Source organism: Gekko japonicus, unplaced genomic scaffold, assembly GCF_001447785.1.
Source record: "Gekko japonicus isolate JY-2015 unplaced genomic scaffold, Gekko_japonicus_V1.1 scaffold1487, whole genome shotgun sequence".
NCBI classification, from domain to species: Eukaryota; Metazoa; Chordata; class Lepidosauria; order Squamata; family Gekkonidae; genus Gekko; species Gekko japonicus.
Genome location: NW_015161996.1, coordinates 32,936 through 52,592, shown reverse-complemented (window position 1 = coordinate 52,592; position 19,657 = coordinate 32,936). Strand labels below are relative to the sequence as shown.

The window sequence follows — 19,657 nt, the reverse complement described above, 5'->3', positions numbered from 1 at the left end:
GGAAAGAAATAGAAGAAGAAAACTGGTTCAGTATGTGGAAATCGGTTAAATTTATGAGAGCGGTAGCGTACAAAGAGAATGTATACAAGATGTTTCACAGATGGCATTGGGATCCTGACAAAATAGCCAAATATTATAAGGGGTATTCTAATTTATGCTGGAAATGTAAAGTATGTAAGGGGACTTTCTACCATATGTGGTAGATGTGTAGCAAGACACAAGGTTATTGGAGGATGGTTAGGAAGGTAATCCAAGAAAGTCTGGGGGGAAATATAGCGTTAAAACCTGAAATATATTTGTTAAATATGATCCTGAAAGGATATAAGAAGCAGGAATCATATATATTAAGCTACATTATAACAGCTGCCAGGTTGCTAGTAGCTCAAAAATGGAAAGCTGAAGTTTTACCTACGAGGGAAGAATAGTCAAGATACTCGAACTAGCCAGAATGGACGACTTAAGCTTAATGTTACAGAATAAGAATGAAAAGGTACATGAAAAGAGATGGGAAAATGTGTATAAGTGGATAGAAAAATTGTCAGGAAATTAATATCCCCAATGGGTATAAACAAACAAGAGGGGAAAGACTCTGGTATGTAAGCTGAGTAGATGAAATGTATAAGTATATACGTGGAAACAAAATAAAAAATTTTAAAACAAAAAAAAAGATTGACAGCACCCATTCGTCCGAGGTAATGTGACGCCAAGTATGAAGGAAGGGTGATAGCCGGGCTTGAACTGACTCGGTGACCGGGAAGTCAAAAGCTCTGCTTGGAGGGTTTGACCTGTTTGGTACGGGAAGATTGTTGCCTGGATCCAAACCTCCGTTTTTGGTAGGGAGGTTTTTTACCTCCCGAAGATGTACACGGTCTCAATTGCCTGTCTGGAGATTGACGACTTGGCGCACGCCTCTGCCAAGACCTTAACCAGGTACGGAGACAGTATTGTTGTCTCGCAGAGGGTGACACTCCTAGAGCTCGAGAAGCCTTTATGCTCTTGTCTAATTCTTGGAGTGTGGAGTGGTGTTGAAGAGGCCAAGGCCATCAAATGGAAGATCTTCAACATAAGACCTGGTATCCAGAGGAAGAGTCGTATTGCGGAGCCAGGAATGCCTCCGGAGTGCTATAGCAGAGGCCATCATTCTGGAAGATGCATCTAGGGCATGCTTTGAAGTCTTTATTTGTTGTTTTGCCAACACCATACCCTCCTTTTGAATTTCTCTGGCTGCCTGAAGCTTGTCTTCTGAGAGGTGGGTCAATAGTTCGGAGAACCTTTCCCAGAGAGTATATTGATACCTGCTCATGCAGGCCAGATAGTTAGTGGTTTTGACACCCAACGCTCCGGTGGAATAGAAGCGTCTGCCGAAGGCGTCCAATTTTTTACTTTCTCTGTCTGAAGGTGCAGAATGTGTTCATTTAGATTTTGAGGAGGATGTTACAACCATAGAGTTTGGTTGAGGATGGAAGAATAAGAATTCGGCCCCTGTCTCTTGGACTTTGTACACATGGTCCAGTTGTCTTGTCGACACTGGGGCTGACGGTTTCTCCCATGGTGCCTTTGTAGCTTGCAAAAGGACAGTGGACATGGGTAATGCCAGAGTGGAAGATGTATCAAGCTGGATGATGTCAAAAACCGCATCCGTCACCTGCGGGTGTTGCTGAACGACAGAGGCCTAGGGAATGGGCCATTATTTTTACAAGATCTGTGTATGACGTGAGATTGTCGGATGGGGAGATGGGCAAATCATCAGCGACAGCCTGATTAGGAAACTTATGATCAGGGGAGATGTGAGTCTCAGATGCTTCAGTATCGGAATTGTCTTCTATTGAATCAGAGGACTCCTGGTGTGGCATTTGGACAGGAGTGTCCTGTTGACCAGTTAAAGGTCTTGGTGGAACGACAGGGGTGGAAACGACTGGGGTTTGAATGACCTGAGGGTTGGGAGGACGACTGTGATCCAAGTTATGCTGGGCAGGATCGTCTACTGGAGGACAAGAGAGAGATGCTGAAGGTCTCGACCTGTAGGGAGATCTCGATCTATGAGCAGAGTGGGATGAATATCGATCCCAGTCGGAATAGCTCGCCAGAGTCAGCCATGGCAAGGATGGTGGTATCTCATCTGTCGTTGATCCCAAGACAGAGTTGGTGGCAGGGGTAAGAAGACTCGCGGGGATCGACTTCTGGACCGTGGACGTCTCGGAGACAAAGCGGCAGCATGTCTTTGAGAGGAGCCTGCGTAATCTCAGTTGTCGATATCGACAGATTGACTGTGCAGACGTGTAGGGTGAAGCTCTGCGTCGCATGAAACATATCGGTGCCGACGTGGATCGATGTCGGGCGCTTCCGATACCGTCGACGATGGGGAAGGAGACGGAGAAGGCTTTGCATCCATTTGATGACTTAGGAGCTCTACCATTTCGATGTCGGAGTAAGGACGCTCCATTTGGTGGACAGGGGAGTCCAAGACATGGATGGTCGGTATCGGTGAGGAAGGATGTAGAGCCGATTCTAGCAGGGCCACTTTAAGGCGCGCAGCTCGGTTTTTTCGGGTCTGGTTTGAAAAGCGAGCACAGTGACGACAGGATTCGGGTCGATGAGACTCCCCGAGACAAAGTATGCAAAGGGTATGACGGTCAGGAGGAGCATGTTTACTACCGCAACCCCTGCACCTATTAAAAAAGCCCCACTTCTTCTCCATAAAAACCAAAATGAAGAAAGAAGGGGTGAGGGGGAGTAGCCCAAAGGCCCGACTGAGGTGTGTCCGCGCCCACCCCTCTGGGCATGCGCAGTGGGGTTCCTGCGCATGACCGAGGGACTGGGCGCAAAAATCCATTTAAAGAGCTTGCTACAATACCGATCGATCCAGCGCTTGCGCACTAGATCCCATGGGTGTGAAGCACAGAGACCACGTCGGAAATCTACTCTTTCAGGAACAGCTCTGATAGAACTATGGCTTGCCCAAGGTCATCAGCAGCTGCAAATGGAGGAGTGGGGAATAAAATGCAGTTCTCCCAGATTAGAGTCTGCTCACTTAACTACTACACCAAACTCGCTGATAAGTACAGGAATTCAGAATATGAAAGTGTGCATGCAAGTTACTAGTTTAAACTTCGGTCTCAACCACTGTGACTGACTGTACTTTTAAAAAGATTAGAAGTGGCATACAAACAGTTAAAGGACTGTGAAGGGTTAATTCTTCATAGAAACAGAAAGCCTTGAGTGACAGGCTGCTTCAAGCAATCTGATTGGTTAGCATCAGCTGACCAGAGAAAGTCTAGAGAGAGCTGCATGCTGAGGAGAGAGTCAGTCAGCTTTCTGCCTTGACTGAACTGAGTATTGACAGTCTGATTTCAGCCCTAACTGAGAAGAGTTGGGTACTGACTGTTTTGGAATTCAGCCTTTACTGAGAGCAGTTTAACACAAGACAGAGGAACTGGGGGAAAGTTTGGGAAGTAAACGAAGATTCTCATTCAGGCCATGAAAAGGGGAAAGATCTAGAGAGAAGAAGGATTTCCCTAACCAGTCAAAGAGAGAGTTAGCTTTGAAGAGTACAGAGATCCCTGGTCTGGTGTGGTTAGAAACTACCTTTAGAGATCTTAAAAGTCAGCTAAAAACTCAGAACTCAAGACGGGTACTGGTGGTTCAAGAGAAGGGGTTTGGGTACTGAAAGAATGTACCAGCCTTCTGGAAACAGAATACTCAAAGAAAGTGTACTGAACAAAAGCCTCCCAACACAAAGATTTAAGTCACTGGGAAAAGCTTAAGAAACTCTCATTAGCATGAAACATAAGAACTAAATTTTGTGCATGAACTGGTTTTACCTCAGAAATTTCAATCCCTGATTTCACCTGACCTTTCCCCTCTATGTTAAATAAAGTATTTTATTATTTTTGAATTTCAAAATGCCTGAAGTGCCATTTAAGTTAAGTTAAAGTGGGCTCCTGATCCTTCCCTCAAGTTCCTGGGCTGATGAAATAGCCAAAATATTGTACTGTGACAGGGTGGGACAACCACAGTTCTTCAGCAAAGAAGAAAACACATTACTAGGGTTGCTCAGTCAGTAAAGGGAAAGAAAACAGAGGGAAAATCTTGCCTCTGAGGGAGGGAAACGGACGAGGTGGTTATGACCATAAACTCACTGAACAGCTTTAAGTCAGTAATTTGACTACATTCAGACATTATTATAAATTTGGTTTGATGAAAATCCAATTTGTTGCAAAGTCTGTGCAAACGGTCTAGCCAATCGCAATTTGTTGGTTAGCACCAAACCAGGGCTTCAAAGTTAGAGTGGAACTAGGAGTTTACTCACAGTTAATACTAAGCTACAGCAGTTGTCAAGTCTGAATTCACAAACCACAATTTGAGTAGCATTACTCCTTGAGGTTACCTGGCCATAGATGGCAGTAAAGATACCATTCCAGCTGGTAGGAAGAAACAAAGCAAGAAACAAGCTGGTGTAACCAAAGAGTTGTTAGTTACCTCTGGTAGACTGCATTCAGTTACTACAACAAGCAAATTAAACTGAATTAGGACACAAATACAGCTTGATTTTGTAGTCATGTGCTCTCCTACTCCTCCCAGCTCCCTTCTCCTTGTATGATGTGGTGGTGCCAATGGTGGAAGGTGCTGTCAAGTCGCAGCCAACTTATGGAGACCCCATGGGGTTTTCAGGGCAAGAGATTTTCAGAGGTGACTTGTCATTGCCTGCCTCCGCGTAACAACTGTGGACATTCTTGGTAGCCTCTCCAAATCCTTACCAGTGTCAACCCCGCTTAGCTTCCAAGATCTGACGAGACTGGGCTAACCTAAATATCCAGGTCAGGGCTTTCTTTGTATGTCCAGAGCTTAATTCAAAATTTCATTTTTAAAAAACTAGCTCTGATTCAGTGTGGAATCCAAATTAAAGCGCCTCAAAAAATTAGAATTTATTCCCCACAATCCAGGATTCTAAACTGAAGTGAAACGAAGGAGTAGGAAGTTAACAAACTCAAATTTGTCAAGGCACCCGTATTCTTATCACTGTGAACTAGAGCATCAAACAAGGAACTTGTGAACCAAGTTCTGCATGCACAAGGGGTGGAAGGAAAAATGAAAGTGCATGAACACAGCAACAAACTATATTTGTGCTCTGTCTCCATCAGTTATGACATCAGAATTTCGTTAATCAAACCATGACATTTAAATGTAGACAGTCTTATTGATTTAAATCAGCTCCCCAATCTGTAACAGATAAAAAAATAAAAGCCTATATTTCTGGAGATAATGCAAAGCCAAGAGCAACTTGGGAAACCTGTGATGTAAGATTCAACAAAAATAATCCAACAGTTTGTGGACAAAGTAAAAACATTTATACCCTGCTCCTTGTGGTTCAAGGTAATTTACAATAGATTTTTTTAAATCCAGTTAAAAATGAAATAATAAGCCCTAAATCTCTCCCTCCCCCCTTAAAAGATACCTCCCATACAAACCCCTTCAAAAGCCCTGCCAAACAAGCAAGCCTTGTAGCACATCCTGAAGATCTCCAAGGAGGACCCCCTGACTTTAGAGAGCCCACTCCATAGAGCAGAAGCAACAATGGAAAAGGCCTGGGCTCTGGCTGATCCCAGATAGGCCCCCTAAAATGGCTGCCTGAAGACTGTAGCTGGGCCACAGGGATACAGGAAGGAAAACCCTCGTCTCTAACTGGATACACATGAGAGCCACAACCAATGCACCCTCTAAGCTGAGCAATCTTGCAAGCAAAAATTCCACTGTGTGATTCTCTGGCATTAAAGTTGTGAGCAAGTGATTTGGCTACTGCATAAATTAGTTTGTTCTGGAGCCATCCTTCCTGAGCTAAGACAAAAATGTGTGAGATGGAGGCTAAAAAACTGTGAGCTAGGTCACACTAACTCACTAACTTAGAGGGAACAGTGGCCACAACACAGACAAATATTTTTTCCTCAATCTTTTTGTTGGTTCACTTGCAGTCGAGTCCGACTCTTCGCAACACCATGGACCAGATTACGCCAGGCCTTCCGGTCTTCCGCCGTCCTCAATCTACTTTTTGGTATATATGAACTGAGATTTTATTTACAACTTTTTTATCCCACCCTTCTGCCCTCAAAAGGGCCGCGAAGGCAGCTAACAAATTAAAACACAGATAAAACCATTTAAAATCAACCACACCACTTAAAACAATTAAGAATAGCTAAAATGCACACATGGGCATAAAAACAACCATTAAAACACTGATCACTAAAGGAATGCCAAACAAAACAAAAGCATTTTCACTAGCTGGCAGAAGGCAGCAACAGAAGGAGACACACAAATCTCCCTGCGAAGAGATTTCTAGAGCTTTGATTGAGAAGGCCCTCTCCCAGGTTGCCACCCACATAATCTCAGAAAGTGGGGCACCCAAAGCAGGGCCTCCAAAGAGGATTGTAGTGGCTGGGCAGGTTCATAACAGAGTAGGTGATCTTTCAAGTGTGTTGCTCCCATACCATACTGGCAGTGTTCCCTCTAAGCTGAATTAGTGTGAGCTAGCTCACAAATTTTTAGCCTCCAGCTCACACATTTTTGTCTTTGCTCAGGAAAGATGGCTCCAGAACAAACTAATTTATGTAGTAGCCAAATCACTTGCTCACAACTTTAATGCCAGTAGCTCACAAAGTAGAATTTTTGCTCACAAGACTCCACAGCTTAGAGGGAATATTGCACACTGGACTTTGATGATGAACACCAGCACCTTGAGTTGTGTCCAGAAGCAAATTAGGAGCCTGTGTAGATAGGGCAAGACTGGCGTGATATGGTGACCCATTCCAGTCCACATACTGGCTTCAGCTTTCTGTACCAACTGAAGTTCCTGAACACTTGTCAAGGGCAGGCCCCCACAGAGATATCTTGTCCATAAAACACACACACACACAACGCTGGACTAGATATACATACAGTTCAGAACACATGTACAGATCTAAATAGATACAGAACACTATTTCCTAGAAGTAAATCATAAACCTATTTCTTCAACCCTCATGGTGCTATTTCACCCTTGGGGGAAAAATCCTAGCTTTCATTACAGAACTTAATTATTATGAACATAACAGCCCTGCTAGATTCAAGCCAATGGTCCATCTAGTCCAGTATCCTGTCTCACACAGTGGCCAACCAGTTCCTCTGGACAGCCAACAACAGGGCACAGAGGCCAAGGTTTAGTGCCTCTGAATGTGGAGATTCCCCTCTGCACCATGGCTTGTATCCATTGACAGATATGGAGGCTCCATGAATCTATCTAATCCCCTTTCAAAGCTGTTTATTTCTGTGGCCTTCACTACATCCTCTGACAGCAAATTCCCCATTTATACAAGCATGTACTCAAATTTCAGATTTATACTGAAGTCAGGAAAGTAGCACTTATGTACTGAGATATCTTTATTTTATGTTCTATGAAGAATCAAACAAGACTTATTAAAGTGTTGCCTGCCATCATATAAGAGTGAAACTAAATTACTGAAGCAGTCTTTTGAATATGTGACTGAAAAAGTGAACATACAAAGAGCGCTGCTGAATCAGACCAATAGTCCATATTAGTCCAGCATTCTATATCACAGAGTAGCCAACCAGTTCTTCTTCTTCTTCTTTTTTTAGCCCCCCGGAGCGGATTTTTTTATTGCATTTTTTAATGGACTACAAACTACAACTAAAAAAATGGGAGAGGTAGCTACATCTAGGGAGAAAGGAAAGAAAACCACTAATAACTAAAACCCCAAGAATAGGAAATCATAACAACAGCTTATGTAAATGTTAATCTAAAGTTGCTAATATCACATTGAACATAGTCGGTTATGCTAAATTATTTATCTTTTTTATCCATTAATTTAACTGTTTAAAGAGAACCTCAAGAGCATCATCGATAATAAAGAAACAATTTAAGGCACAATTCAGAGTCCTTCAGCCTTCATTTTGTTTTATCTTTTCTAATCCTCAATAGGTATGCATGTTTGGGAGGGCCCTTTTCAGAAGCAGAATCCTCCTCAGAAGACACCGAGTCCAATTCGCCACTGGATTTGCTGTCATCTTTTTCCTTGGCGACCTCGGCTGTCTCTCCCAGTTGCAATCTCAGGAACTCACGTGCTTTGGAGACAGAGTCAACATTTTCTTTTTTATCGTGTAGTTTGAAAACAACGCATTCTGGAATTAACCATCTATAGGCAATGCTGTTTGAAGAAAAGGGATTACATCTTTATATTTCTTCCTCTTTTGTCTTATTTCAAATGGAATGTCTTTTAGAATCCTGATGGTGTTGTCCCCACATTTTCAAGGGTCCTCCAGTAGTTGCTTTCAGGATTAAATTCCTCACATGTCCCTTCGAGAATCTAACCACTATCTCCCCAGGCAGATTGTTTTTCTTGATTTATACAGAATAGGCCCTGTAGACCACATCCATTTTGCTTGCAATGTAATCACCTTTCAAATCTGTAACTGGGGCTAATGCTTCACTTAAGAGTTGCTTTAGACTCTCGCCTTTTAATTCTGGGATTCCTTGGAACCGGAGGATCAAATTTGCTTTTTCCATTTGCAGCTGTAAAAGTTGAGATTCTTCCGAAGCTTGCCTTTTTTCCCAGCTTTTGCACCTTTTTCTTAACTTTTTTGGTGTTAGTGTCTATTTCCTTCACCTTCTCAACTGTTTCCTCCATCATTTTTGCAGTTTCAGTCAATTGGAGCTGCTGAGTTGCAAGGTTCTGATTTAAAGTTGTCAGCTGTTGATTCATGTTAGTAATCTGGTCCAGCAGAGGGCGCAAGGAGTCTGCCAACATTTTAGAGATCTCAGTGACCTCTTCCAGTTGAGGGCTCATGCTCCCCGCTAGTTTCCTTTTTAATAGTTTGTCTTTCTCTGTCTTCTTCCCCGCCATCTTTTTGGATTGTTTACTTTTACAAAAGTTTGCTAAAGTCTCTGAAATTTGCCCATACGCCTATCCGCACTCTGGTAAGTCTCTCAAAACAGATCTCAACGCTTTTTCTTCCGCTCCCCCCTTAGTATATCGTTTCTTAATTCACGCATATGTATGGGAGAGGCCCCTCCCCCGCCCGCTTTTCTTGCCGTTCCCGGGGGGGGGCTTTCTTTTTAAATTCTTGTCTTCGCTTTAACCCGACTCACTGTTCATTGTTGGTCAAACGACCTTGCTCGGAACACGTTTCAACCGCTCGATCTCCGACGCTTGTCCCAGTCAGCACCTCTGGTTCCATACGGACACTCAGCGGCAGGACCGTCAGGGTGGGGGAGCGCCTCAACTCCCCAGCATCGCGCTGGTGAAGAGGTCACCCCTCAAAAGCCCCATGGCTAGGAGCCTTTTGCCAAGGCTCCGGGGGGAGGTGGCGACCCATCGCCCCCCCTCCTATCCACTGGTGCGCAGATCACATCCCCAGGAGGTCCAGGAGATGCGTCCGCCAGTGTGTCGCCATAAACCAGAAGTCGCCAACCAGTTCTTAAGGAGGGCCAACAACAGAGGCCAAGGCCTTTATCTGATATTGCCCCAGCACCGCCTCTGAATATGGAGGCTCCCTTTAGTCACCGTGGCTAGTAGCCACTGATAGACCTGTCCCCCATGAATCCGTCTAATCCCCTTTCAAAGCTCTCTATGCTTACAGCCATCACTATACGCTCTGGCAGCAAATTCCACATTTTAATCACTGAATAAAGATGTATTTCCCTTTTTTCATCCTGAATCTACTGCCCATCAATTTAACTGGATGCCCTCCAGTTCTAATGTTTTGGGAGAGGGAATAAAAATTGTCCATTCTCTCTACACCATGCACTTTTTTATATATATAAACCTCTATCATGTCACCACTTAATCATCTTTTTCCTAAACTGAAAAGTCCCAGACTCTTCAGTCTTTTCTCATAGGCTGCTTTGTTTTTGAATTTTTCTTTGGATGAACACAGCTACCTAAACTTTACCTATTCAGAAAGTACTAGAAGACAGTCAATGAAAAACAGGTATTTTTCAACTACAGGAAGATGACAGCGGAATCAGCTGCCTAAGAAGGTGGTGAGCTCCCCCTGACTGGCCATCTTTAAGCAGCGGCTGGATAAACACTTCTCAGGGATGCTTTAGTTTGATCCTGCATTGAGCAGGAGGTTGAACTAGATGGCCTGTATGGCCCCTTCTAACTCTGTGACTCTATGATTCTATGACATGCTCCCTAGACTTTGTTACCATTCCCACTAACATTCAGTCCATCAAACAAGTCCAGAACTGGAGCATTTTTTCCTTTTTTGGGAGCCTCTTAAGGAACCGCTGTGTTCTGTATGGTGTTAGAGAAAAGTGAAGCCAGTTTTCCAAAAAACAGTAATTAAAATTTTTCTAGTGCCTACAAAGAGAACGATTGGATTTAGCAAGTTTATTTTTACTTAAATTTAGTAATCAACATTTAAGTACCCTATGTTAATACTATGTTCCGATACCAATACTTGAACTGAAATATTTTATTTTTAAAAAATTAACCATGTTGTTGTTAGCCATTCAGTCACGTTCAGCTCTTGGTGATTCAATGGGGCCAGCTCTCTCCATGTTTTCTGATCTTGTACTGTTTCTTTGAGTTGTTCCATGCTCAGGCTGGTGTCAACTTTTATAGTGTCTAGCCACCGTGTGTGTGTGTGTACACACACACATTAAATGCTATTACCATATTTACAAAGTAAATACTTACTACTGGCTTCGGTGGGAAGGAAACAGTTTTCGGACAAAGTAAATACTTACTGTAAGCGATTACCATATTTACAAAGTAAATACTTACTGTAAGCAGTCCCACAGGGCCCTAGTATCTTCCTGGAGCTCGTTCCACCAGCACAGAGCCGTCACTGAGAAGGCCCTGGCCCTGGTTGCTGCTTAGCCTGGCATCTTTGGGACCCGGGACAGGGCCCATTTGGCTCCATGGGCAAGCTAAAATGTGCTCGCCGCCCAAACAGGGTCGGAGTGAAACATTCACACAGGCCTTCAGGGCATAGTAATCCAACCATGGAACTGCCATAGCAGTAATCCGGTCCACTGTAACCCCCACCGCGAAGATCAAATCACGTGTGTGACCGGCTCAGTGAGTGGGGACCATTACATATTGGAAGAATTTTAGTGCCACCATGGATGACACCAGGTCCACCGCCTGTGAGGTCGCAGTGTCGGCATGGACACTGAAGTCACCCAGGACAATCAGTCTAGGGTGCTCCAGTGCCCAGCCCGACACAGTTTCCAACAGGGATGACAGGCTATCGGTCAGTGCGTTGGGCAGACGGTACACTAATAATGTTCCTGTCTCTCTCCAAATAGCACTTTTATGTTGGGGAGGGGGCAGAGAAAGTGAAAACTGTTGGACACATTCACAGTGCAATCCTATGCAGAGTTAGTGCACTCTGAGCCCATTGAAACCAATAAGCTTAGATGCAAGTAGTTCTTTGCAGGACTGCACTGCCATTTTAACATACCCAAAGAAAAGTGCATAATTTGTCAAGGACATGGCCGTCCACTTATCTATTTCAACAGAATTTAACACTTCTGCAGAGGTCACTGGTGCATCTCAATTTCATGGTCACTCTCCATGGTATCACTTGCATTACTTAATAGTTCCCTACCAGACTAACTATAATATACTTGCTACCATATGAGAAGAGATATAAGAATTTTAGCTTTTGTTCTGATCTGCATAGGTGAATGAATAACTAGATTTTAAAAATGTCATTATATATATTTGTGGTTTTATTCACATCTCACAAGTTAATACAGCACATATATACCCTTTCACAAAATTCCTAGGGATAATCACCTGAAAAACATTAACTTCAACTGCCAAGCTTGCCTAATAGTGTATTGGCAATGGATTCATTATTACTAATTTTAAGAAACAACTGATCTTTAAAAATAGAATATTCCCATGAAAAGTAAAACACTATTTTTTCCCTAGAAAACATTGGATTTAAAAAAAATTATCTACCTTATCTTTGTTAGTCACATACTGGATTGACTAATTTTTAAGAAATATTCAAATAGCTGTCAATCAGTGTTTTCACTTTTCTCCCACAGAAGGCCAAGAGTATTGGACACCAAATTTGCCCTGTGCCTCAACACCTCCTAATTCTGCAGGAATCAAAAAAGCATCAAGATATGCTTAACAAAACTGTCAGTGGAAAGCCTGTCAGGATCAGGGGCTGTGGCTCAGTAGCAGAGCACCTGCTTGGCATGCAGAAGGTCCCAGGTTCAATCTCCAGCAGTTAAAAAGACCAGGTAGTAGGTGATGTGAAAGACCTCTACCTGAGACCCTGAAGAGCGGCTGCCAGTCTGACTGGGCAATACTGACTTTGGTGACCAATGGTGTGATTCAGTATAAGGCAGCTTTATTTCAGTTATAACAAAAATAAATATGACTAGGTGACCAGGGCAAATGTTCAGAAGCCACTTTATACATGCCATCATATATTGGAAGGTGTGTGTATGTATAAAAATGTGCATATATATATGTGTGTGTGTGTATATATATATATATGTATGTGTGTGTGTGTATATATATATATATATATATATATATATGTATGTGTGTGTGTGTGTATATATGTGTGTGTGTGTGTATACTTGTTATTATATATATATAATTATATATATAATAACAATAGATAGATAGATAGATAGATAGATAGATAGATAGATAGATAGATAGATAGAATTAGCCATCAACACCAGTTCTGAAGTACCTTCAGACCAAGTCCAATGCACTGGAGGATCATCATTTAACTAAAGATGTTGAGTAAATGCTGTGAGAATTCATCAACCTACACATGGTGATCCCTCACTTCCAAAAGAGGAAAGCAATGTTTCCTGGTTTAATCAACACAGAGACATACTTTCTATCAGAAACACACTAATGTAAAACTCAGTGTTCTATGAACCTCATTAAGCAATCTTCTATGTAAATCCAGTCCAGTCGAAAGAGAACTGTGTGAACTATACATAAATGCAGAAGTCACATTCCTAAATAAAATTTAGTTTTTCAATTGCAGCTGTGATTGTACAGTTAAGTCCTATCAGATCCAACAGATATTTTCTGTAATTTGCTGGACTGAAACAAGGTCTAACTAGACCACCATTTTATCTCCAAAAAGTGGCTTTCCAGATGCCTCTGGGAAGCTTAAAGACAGACCATAAAGGCAAAAGCACCCAGTGTCTGATACTCAGAGATATTGTAACTACTTAAGCTAGTATGATTAATAACTAATTGACCATCTCCATTAATTTGTGTTTTTGGGAGGGAAGCATTTTTTAGAGCTAGTCATAATGAATTGCACCAATTAACTGCATGGGCTACAACATAAAGGAGTATACACTAAGCATAACATCACTAAGACTTCTTTTAAAAAGAAGCGCAGTACTTATTTAGTATATTTCTATGCTGCCTCTTCTACTTGAGGCGGCTTACAATTAAAAACCACAACAGAAACAAGTAAATAAAACCTCTGCTAACACGCAGCTTTCTAAGTCATCTAACATCCCTATCTCAATATAAAGAGAAAAGCAATAACATTTCTGTGAGACAAGTTATCCAGCACAGGTAAAATGAAAGATTTTCAAAATACTATAACAATACAAACGTCTTCACAGCAAGCCTTAACCAAAGTTTGTACCTGTCACTGCGACCTTGACAAGTGAGCTCTTATTTATTTCATAAAGCAGGAAATAGCTTATTGTTTTTTAAAGGTGCAAATGTTTTAAATAGTGAAAATAATGTTGCACATGGAAACAAGACAAACATATAGGGAAGGGGCAGCATGGTAAACAATTAAGTATTTGATCAATTTATGTCTAAATATTTTAGTAAGCTTTTGTAAGCCCAGACTTCCTGAAAATGTATTCAATTAATCACCTCTCTCTCTGATGGGGACCCTAAGTGACATGCATTATTCTCCCCTCCTTCACGCTATCCTCACAATGACCCTGTAAGGTAGGTTAGGCTGAGAGTGTCTGACTGGCCCAAGGCCACACAACAAGCTTCCAGGGTAGAGTGGGGATTCAAGCCTGGGCTCCCATATCCTAACCCAACACTGTAATAGGCAGAACTAGAATTTTAGATATAGCTAAAGCAACCCAAATGTAGATTGTATATCAAGTTCTGACCAGGTTGGGAATGAAGTACAAAGACAAGCAGCTACAAAACCATACCAAGTTATCTCATTCATCAGCCTGACAATGTGAATACATGTAAAGCTTTTATAGCATTCAGTTTCAAAAGCTTCCTTGGAGTAATAAAGCATCACTCACATAAATCATGTGATCTTTAAAACACACTGACTTGTGTAAACACTTTGATATTTTTAGTTTCTCTATTATACTTACTGGCACGTAAAAGAGGAAATGTTATTTTTCAGGAGAATATATAATGCATCAAAAATAAGGGTTTTAAAAAAGATCTCGGTGGGTAGCCACATTGGTCTGAAGCAACAGAACAAAGTTTGAGTGCAGTGGCATCTTTAAGGCCAACAAAGTTTAATTCTTGGTATAAGCTTTCGTATGCACGCACACTTCATCAGATACATTTAGAGATCTGCTCATTATAAACAACCTGAAAGTTAAGACTACTCCTACTCAATATAAAATAGTAAAGTGATATGTGTTAATAGTCCTGAAAAAAGTTTAAATGTTCTGCCTTACATTCTCACTGCAATCAATTATCTTACAGTCTTGTGAACTAAAAAAGCTAAAGGTACATGTAGCCCAATTATTATTGTTAGAACTTTTATTCAGTTACTCATTTCACTCATTTATTCAGTTACTCATATCACAAAAGACACTGCACTATACCTATAACTGTTATAATTATCTAACATACAGCCATTTTGCATCCCTAACTATACAACAGAAAAATCCCTGAACACAAGCTATATAATACTGTGATCTCTGAAATATTTTAGTTGAATATCCCGTTTTTCCTTCCTGTCAAATATTTTTTTAAATTATACTCAGCATAATTTTATACTGTTAATAAAAGTTTGTTCACATTTCCCCCACATTAGCTCTGGTTTCTTGCTAGACGATCATACTTCTTGTGGTCCTTCCCACAGAGATGTGCTAGGTTTTTTCCCCTTAAGCAACAAAATAGTTTCTCAGCAATTCTTCTTAGAGAGCTTTGCATAAGTTACTTTGATATTGTTTTTTAAAAGCAGAATGAATTTGTCTTCCTTGGCTCTCTGTAACATCTTTATGGTTATCCTTTCTAAGAATCCAAAGGGGAGGAGGGCTGTCCCACACACCAAACAAACTGGATGTACCCTCCTCATACAAAAAAACCCTTCATATGACATGGTGAAACACAAATTCATGCTTAAACACCACAGCTACAACATCTGCAGGTTGACATAAACAATTACTTTTAAGAGCAACAGTTAGGAAGTAAAAAACCTGCCTTCTAGAGACTTTCCTCATCTTTCTCTATGTAGGACAAAAAACATTCTTGTTTTCTATCTCCATTTCATATGCCTACTTCCGTTCCAGGTACCCTTTTGTTACAGCTACCCCCTTTTCATAGATTACCAAAACACACATACACACAAAGCAAGCCCTTCCTGCCAAGCAACAAAACCAGTAACCTTCACACACGTTCTATTGATAACTATTTTGGACCCAAATACCAGATCTCATCAAAATAGAAGAACCGGGATGGTTTACATTGGCACACAGAAGACCCCAAACACACACACGAAAGTAGCTCTAAGTTAAGTCTTTTCCACTGACCGAATTACCTATCTCCTTCCACCCTAACAGAGTAGGCCTTCAACCCACCCAGTTCACAGAGCCACACAAGAACCCGCATTCCCCGGAGGTCGGCGAATCCCACGCGCACTACGAAGGGGAAGTGGAGGAGAAGCCTTCGACCTCTCCACTCGAAAACAAATCCCCCTCCTCCAAGATCTCTCGCTCGCACACGCACACTTTCCCCACAACACTGCCCCACCCACTTCCAAATTCACCTCCCTCCGCTCCCCCTCCGTGCTCGCGAAGATATTCGCTCCTTCAAACGTTCTGCACCCCTCGCGTCTTCTCTAACAGCAACGGGGTAAGGCGGGAGGCGGGGGGGGGGAGAGCGAGAGAAGGGGGAACCCAACCCACCCATTCAAACGTCCCCACCAGCACCATGTTGGCTTCGTACAGGCACCACACCCACACCAACTGTCTCTTTTCTTCTATTCTCTTCCTCCTTCCCACCCCCCGCTGCTTTTGTATGGCTTCCCTGCCTCCAGCAGCCCAGGCCTACTCCTATAACACAAAGGGAGGGAGGCAGGGACGAGCGCGCAGCCACCAGCCAGGCCCCGAGCAGCTGCAGCGTTTGCCCTCTTTTTCTCACTTATCCTCTCCTCCCCTCCCCCCCCGGGCCTAAACAATGGAACGTGGGTGAGCGTCGAGGGAAAGGGGGGGGGGAGAGCGAGAATTCCCGTTCCTCAGAATTCTCTCGCTCCTCCCCTCACGCGCTTCCCCCTCCGTTCTACCCCCCCCCAGCCCAACAGCCGAATACTCACGGGCTGGTCTGGCGGCGCTGCTGCTGCTGCTGCTCTCTGTAACGGACGCGGAGAGGGCACCTCCTCTTTCTTCTCCTCCTCCTCCGGGACCACCCTTGCCTGTAACTACCCAGCTGCCACCCTCGCCTTCACAACGCCACCGCCGCCCCTCCCCCTCCACCGCCGCCGCCGCCGCCGTGAGGAAGACTCACAACAACATGGCGAGTGAAAGAGAGAAAGAGAGGGACGGACATACACAAGAAACAGCAGCAACGGCGGCGGCAATCCGCTAGGACGCATGCGCGCCGTCAACCCATCCGTGGACGCCGGGAAAGGGGAGGAGGGGAGATGGAAGGAGGAACTGACAGAGAGAGAGCGAGCGCGCGAGAGAGACAGTGGCCACGCGCGCGCCTGCGCACCATGGTGAACCGGCAGGCGCGAGAGCGAGTTTCGCGCCTGCGTCGTAGCATCAATAGTTACCCCCCCCCAAAAAAAAGACCGAAATTATCATTAGTAGTAGTAGTAAATGTATTTATTCATCTAATTTGTACCCCGCCCTCCCCCGCAAGGCGGGCTCAGGGCGGCTTACAGACAATAAGTTAAAACAGTTAAAACACCATATTTAAATAAAATCACAACAATACAGAATAAAACATAAAAAGTGCTAGTATAATTCATAGCCGATGGCGAAGTTTTGATGATGAAGAGGAGCCTTTTTTAAAAGTGTTCTGAAAATAGTTATGCTTTAAACACAAAGAAGTTACATAGAAATGATAACATGGGTGGGGACAGCTTCCAATAACAAATACACAGAGGAGACAGGTGGGAGATAGGGCTTTTTCAGTGGTGGCACCTCACCTTGGAGTCTCACCAGTCACCCCGCGCCTGTTTTGATGTCCTTTAGATGCTAGGTCAAAACTCCACTTTATCCAGACTTTGAATAGAAGTGATCCATTATTTTTAGAGCTGATCTTCTTCTAGCCTGTGAGTTATTTTATGGATAGCATTTTAGGCTGCTTCATGTTGTTTTTAATGGCTTGTTTTCATATTGATCGTTTGAATGGGGGATGAGGTTTAACATGATCATGTTGAATTTATTTTTGCTCCTTAAGTAGGTCTCTGGAGAGGCAGTATATAAATTTTATAAGTAAATGGATAAGATTCCTATGCTTTAAAAGCTCTGTAATGGACAAAAGTTCAACTCTTTCTTCTCCTGGCAGTACAGCAATGAGGAACAATTCCAGCCTGTTGTGCAGCTATTTAAGGGGCAATAGGATGTCAAAGAATATCCCAAGATTCTCCAGGTGGGCTTCACACCTGTCACTTAGTGGAGGGCAGGGAGCTGTTCCTGTTGGCAGCAGAGAATAGGACTCAAAATAATGGGTTTGAATTAAGGACGAGAAGGTACCAGAAAAACTTTTTTACAGTAATAGTTGTTCAACAGTGGAATCAGCCACCTAGGGAGGTGGTGAGCTCCCCTCACTGGCACTCTTTAAGCAGCGGCTGGACAAACACTTGTCAGGATGTTCTAGGTTGATCCTCCATTGAGCAGGGTGTTGGACTAGATGGCCTGTTGGATCCTTTCCAACTCTGTGATTCTATGAGTTTATGGCCTGCTTTCCTGTGGGGACGGCAACCTCTGGAGGCAGTAGGTGAGCAGGGCCGGTTCCCGCACGTCCCTCCACCAACATCCTCTAAGGTCTTCCACTGCCTTCGGTTGGCCAACATAAACTGGGACTGTCAGCCCACATCCATTGGTTTAAATCCATGAACCTCCACTAGTTCCTGATTCAGCCTATCACATTCACACATTCACTCCAACATACATTCAGCCCACCCCCTAGGGATGGGCACGAATCAGAGGAGAAGAAGGCAGGTTTAATAGGGAGGAGAGGAGGAGTGGGAGGAGGAAGAGAAGGAGAAGAAAAGAAAAGACAAAGCAGAAGAGGGCAAAGGTGAAGCAGAAAAAGCAGAAGCGGAAGCAGCAGGAGAAGCAGAAACAGAAGAAGCAGGAGGAGGAGGAGGATTTGAGTCTGTGAGCCGGTTCATGCCCATCCCCACCCATCACATTCTCTCTGCATCCACTCAGTCCATCAGTAGGAATGGGCCTCTCAGCTCCGTCCATCTTAAGGGACAGGCACCCCAACCTTGTCTCTCTGAAGGGATGGGTATCCAAGCTCTGTCTACCTGAAGGGACGGGCACCCCAGCCCTGTCCCTCACAAGGGATGGGCCCCCACGCTCCATTGACCAAATGGGCCAGCACCCATGCTCCATCCAACTGAAGGGATGGGCATTTAGGATTCCATTCGGTCACCCACTCTCCCTCCATACACAGCCCCCTCCCCCAGCTGCCTGCTATGCAACCCCCGCTCTCGCTAGCTGACTGCTGCCAGCTTCTGTCAGCCAACATCATCAGGAGCTTCAGGCCATCGCATTCCACCAAGCTTCAAGGCACCAGTTACTCCCTGCTTACATTGTAAGCCCTACCACTTTTGCTGAAGAACTTGCTTTCTTGGTACCCTGGCATCCACCCGAATGTCACCCTCTTCTTTGCATCCACTCTCCTCCTGTCTTGTTGGCCTTGATATGCCAGCTTGCTCAGTCTGGTGGAGAAAGAAGGAGTAGGAATTAAAGGCCAGTCTGAGAACTCAGGGTCGTTTTTGCCTCAGCAAACTGGGCGGCAATCGGAAACACACTCATTCCTCTTTGGTGGGTTACAAGGTCATCCCTTTGTGGTATGGGATTCTCATACCATCAGGGCCGGCCTGAGGTTGTCCTGCACTCTAGGTGAGCACAGATGCCAACCTCCTGGCGGGGCCTGGAGACCTCTCCGCCAGAACCAGGCTGGGAGGAGGGTCACCCAGATTAGAGTCCTCGCCTCCGTCCCGGCCAAGCTTCCTGTCTGCGAGCCGGAGCCAGTGGAAGCGCAGAGGCGGGCGGGCCGCCCTCCCCCCCCCAGCTCAGCCGCGCCCCGCTGGCCACCAGCCTAGCCAGGGAGCAGGTAAGGCAGCCGCCCGGCCGCACCTCTCCCCCTCCCAACACCATGAGCAGCGGCAGTGGGCAGGGGGGGAGGTGTGCCCTGCCTGGCCTCCCGCCCCCCAACCACGGGCCCCCTCCCCCCGCTGCTACCCAGCCCTGCCGTGC

At 44.1% G+C, this 19,657-nt stretch overlaps 1 protein-coding gene across 12 annotated transcripts in view; it reads right to left on the bottom strand.

The window, feature by feature from the left end:
* The window catches only part of PUM2 (pumilio RNA binding family member 2), a 100,226-nt gene extending 83,452 nt beyond the window's left edge, over positions 1-16,774 (bottom strand). For all 12 annotated transcript variants that reach the window (XM_015405413.1, XM_015405416.1, XM_015405422.1 and 9 more), the window contains exon 1: positions 16,534-16,774. The gene's annotated coding sequence lies outside the window, so the exon portion shown is untranslated. The remainder of the gene's footprint in view (positions 1-16,533) is intronic.
* Positions 16,775-19,657: the final 2,883 nt, after the last annotated feature.